This window comes from Rattus rattus, chromosome 1 (assembly GCF_011064425.1).
Source record: "Rattus rattus isolate New Zealand chromosome 1, Rrattus_CSIRO_v1, whole genome shotgun sequence".
Classification (NCBI taxonomy): Eukaryota; Metazoa; Chordata; class Mammalia; order Rodentia; family Muridae; genus Rattus; species Rattus rattus.
Window position 1 is genome coordinate 156,669,272 of NC_046154.1, and position 4,787 is coordinate 156,674,058.

The following is a 4,787-nucleotide window of genomic DNA, read 5'->3' on the forward strand; positions in this document are numbered from 1 at the left end:
TGTGTCAGGATATCATTCCCTATGAAAGTTTAAGCATGTAGGAATGACGTTAGAGAGTTGGCTCAGCCAGTAAGAGCATCGACTGCTCTTTGAGAGGACCTCATTTGGATTCCCAATTTCAACATTACTCACAACTGTAAATCTAGTTCCAAAAGCCTCCATGTGCAGTGTGCATAAATATATGTTGACCAAACATTTGCACATATAAAATGCTTTTTAAAGTATGTAGGAAAGTTTCTCATGCAAGTCAAACCTCACTTAACATTCCAGAAATCACACACATGAAAAATCATTTATATTAAAGAATGCGAGAATCTTTCTACCAAAATTCACATTTCACTAAGCATCAGAGATTCATAGATGGGAAACAAAACTTTACTGTAAGTACTCAATTTTTACTTGACATCGGAGAACATGGGTGGGTGAGAAACTTGAATGTAAAGTGAGCACAATATGGCCGAGAGACATCAACCCTATTCATTGCTCCAGAAGGCCTGTTTGCCCTGGAGGCTTTAATCTCATTACCTGGGTGAATCCAGCAGGACTAAAGTGCTCCAGCTAGTTCCATTTCCCTAATGAGCACATTGTACCTGGGAGTCTCCATCCCTACCTGTCAGTTTGCTAAGCATAATGCATATGGTTGGATCCATTCTTAGTTACCCAGGTGACGGTTGCACATCTTGAAGAGTCAAGCTTGTTCATTGCATATTTGAGAGATGCCAGGAAGCTCCAGCCCCAGTGAACACATTGTATCTGGGAGACTTCAACCTTTCTTATTACCCAGGCATGGGCTGTATCTGTGAGGATTTCCAACCTTACATTATCCCAGTGAGCACAGCATACCTAGGAGCTCCATCCTATCCCGTGTCCCCTGTGAGGGATATATGTGTGGGAACTCTAGCTCAGTCAAGGTAAGCATGCTTCGTGAGCAATGTGGCCTCATTGTGCACAACACATCTAAGAAGCTCCATCCACTTGCTATCTTGGTGACCAAACCATTTCCTGAGTGGCATTTGCCCCATTCATCACCTTAGGAAGCACAGGAGGCCTGGGAGACTCCAGTCCCATGTAGTTTGTGTATTATATCTGAGGTTTCTAAGTCCATCCGTCATTCAGGTGAGAGCTGTATGCCTAGGAGACTTCAGGCCCACCTTTCACCTCTTTGTGAGTACAATTCACACACAAAGACGACAACTCAGCCTGTGATCCTGGTAAGCATAGGTTGCCCAGGAGGATCTCTCCGTTGGCTCATTTCTTAGGCAGAGGCTTTATGTCTAGGAAGCTCCATTCCTGCCAGACACCTCAGTGAACACAGGCTTCTCAGAAGGCACTAGCTTTACTTGCTACCCTGATGAGCATAGCACACCCAGGAGTATCCAGACCAACACATCTTGGTAAGGATTGAGTGGCTCGAAGTCTCTGGCTGAATATGATGCTTGAGTCTTGTCACCTCAATGAAAGCAACAGAATGCCTGTTGTTATGAATATTATAAACACTCAGAATAAAGGGTGGAGTTGACATAAAGAAAAAAATTTAACCAATGACCTAAGTCTAGAAGACTTTTATATTTCTAGTATAGACGTACCAATATAAAAGCACAATTTCTATGAGAACAAAAATCCCTAAGAATATATTTTTCCAATAATGATATCCAATGAAAGTAAAGAACTTTATATTCAAATAACTCAAATACTTTTGAAAAATATAAGATAACCCTTCCAGTCTGAACCAGTGCCCTGAGCAGACATTGGGCACTGGCTTGGCACCCACTCCCACAACACCCAGAGGAAGCCTACTCCCAGGTGCTCTAACATGCCCAGGATCATAGGTGGGGAGACCACAACAACTGCCCCAACATCGGGAGTAACTGGGATCCAGGGACACAGGAACCATCACCCAGCCAGTCTGAACCAGTGTTCTGAGCAGACCTTGAGCTCTGACTCTGTACCAACTCCTACAACACCCAGAGGGAACCCAACTTCCAGGTGCTCTGAAACACCCAGGATCATAGGAGAGACCACAACATCTGCCCCAATACCTGTCCCAACACTCTGAGTAACTGGGTTCCCCAGTATCCAGGGACTTGGGAACCCCATCCAGCCAGTACATTACAGTCTGAATCAGTGCCCTGAGCAGACCTTGGGTGCTGGCTCTGAGCCAAGTACTACAACACCCAGAGGAAGCCTGACTCCAGTGTGCTCTGAAATGCCCAGGATCACAAAGGAAGCACGACTCCCAGGATATCTGACACAATCAGGATCTCAGGATCACAGGATCCCAAAATCATAGGATCACAGAGACAGCTGGATTCTGAGGAATTCTGACACAACCAGGATCACAGGAGGGAAATGCTGCAGTCAGAGACAGCAAGGGCAGGTAACACTAGAGATAACCAGATGGCAAGAGGTAAGCACAAAAAACAAGCAACAGAAACCAAGGCTACTTGGCAGCATTAGAACCTAGTACTCCCAATAGAACAAGTCCTGGATACCCCATCACACCAGAAAAGCAAGATTTGGATTTAAAATCACATTTCATAATGATGATAGAGGACTTTAGGAAGAACTTAAGTAACTCCATTAAAGAAATATCCCCATCAAAAGTCCAACTCAATTCTTCATAGAGTTAGAGCAATTTACAAATGCATTTGGAATAACAAAAAAGCCAGGATCATGAAAACAAAACAAAACAACAACAACAACAACAACAACAAAAAGAACTTCTGGGGGAATCCCCATCTCTGAACTAAAGCTGTATTACAGAGCACTAGTGATAAAAAATAATTAAAAAAAACTATGTTATTAGTACATAGACCGGCAGATAGATCAGTGGAATAGAATGGAAGACCCAGAAATGAACCCATACACCATTGTCATTTGATCTTTGACAAAGGAGCTAAAACCATTCAATGGATAAAAGATAGCATTTTCAACAAATGGTGCTGGAGGTCAGCATGATGTAGAAGAATGCAGATCGATCCATTCTTATTGCCCTGTACAAAGCTTAAGTCCAAATAGATCAAGGACCTCCACATAAAACCAGATACACTCAAACTAATAGAAGAAAAAGTGGGGAAGAGCCTTGAACACGGGTATAGGAGAAAATTTCCTGAACAGAATACCAATGGCTTATGCACTAAGATTAAGAATTGACAAACGGTACGTCATAAAATTGCAAAGCTTCTTTAAGTCAAAGAACACAGTCATTAGGACAAAATGGCAACCAACAGATTGGGGAAAAATCTTTACCAATCCTACATCCCATACAGGGCTAATATCCAATATATACAAAGAACACAAGAAGTTAGACTCCAGAGAATCAAATAACCCATTTAAAAATGGGGTACAAAACTAAACAAAGAATTCTCTGCTGAAGAATATCAAATGGCTGAGAAATACCTAAAGAAATGTTCAACATCCTTGGAGTCATCAGGAAAATGCAAATCAAAACAACCATGAGATTCTACCTCACATCAGTCAGAATGGCTAAGATCAAAAATTCAGGTAACAACAGATGCTGGGAAGGGTGTGGAGAAAGAGGAATACTCCTCAATTGTTGGTGGGATTGCAAGCTGGTACAACCACTCTGAAAATCAGTCTGAAGGTTCCTCAGAAAATTGGACATTGTACTACCTGAGGACCTAGCTGTACCACTCCTGGGCATATATTCAAAAGATACCTCAGCTTACAAAGAGGACACAGGCTCCACTATGTTCATAGCAGCCTTATTTATAATACCCAGAAGCTGGAAAGAACCCAAGAGAGAAATGGATACAGAAAATATGGTACGTCTACACAAAGGATTACTACTCAGCTATTAAAAACAGTGACTTCATGAAATTCATAGGCAAATGAATGGAACTAGAAAATATCATCTTGAGTGAGGTAACCCAATCACAAAAAAAAACCACACATGGTGTATACTCACTGATAAGTGGAAATTAGTCCAAAAGCTCTAATTAACCAAGATAAAATCTACAGACCATGTGAAACTCAAGAAGGACAACCAAAATGTGGATGCTTCAGTCCTTCTTAAAAGGGGAAACAAAAATATTCATAGAAGGAAATATGGGCACAAAGTATGGAGCAGAGACTAAAGAAATGGCCATTTAGAGCCTGCCCCACCTGGGGATCCAGCTCGTGTGTGTGTGTGTGTGTGTGTGTGTGTGTGTGTGTGTATCCACCAAAACTAGACAATATTGATGAAGCCAAGAAGTGCATGCTGACAGGAGCCTGATATACCTGTCTCCTGAGAGGCTTGGCCAGAGCTTGACAAATACAGAGGCAGATGCTAGCAGCCAAACATTTTACTGAGAATGGGATCCCCACTGGAGGAGTTAGGGAAAGGACTGAGGTGCCTGGGGGTGTTGCAACCCCATAGGAAGAATAAGAATATCAATCAACCAGACACCCCAGAGCTCCTAGGGACTAAACCACCAACCAAAGAGTATACATGAAGTGACCCATGGCTCCAGCTGCATACGTAGCAGAGGATGGGCCTTGTTGGTCATCAATGAGAGGAGAGGCTTTTGGTCCTTTGAAGGCTCAATCCCCCAGTGTAGGGGAACACCAGGGCAGGGACCCAAAGGAGGTGGGTGGATGGGTCATGGAGGTAGGGGGTTGGGGGATGTGATGGGGTATTTTTTGATGGAGTAACCAGGAAAGGGTTTATTTACATTTATTTGAAATGTAAATAAAGAAAATATCCAATAAAAGAAAAGAAAAGAAAAAGAAAGTAAAATATAAGCTCAAGAGAAATATTAACTGATTGAAATAAGATTGACACA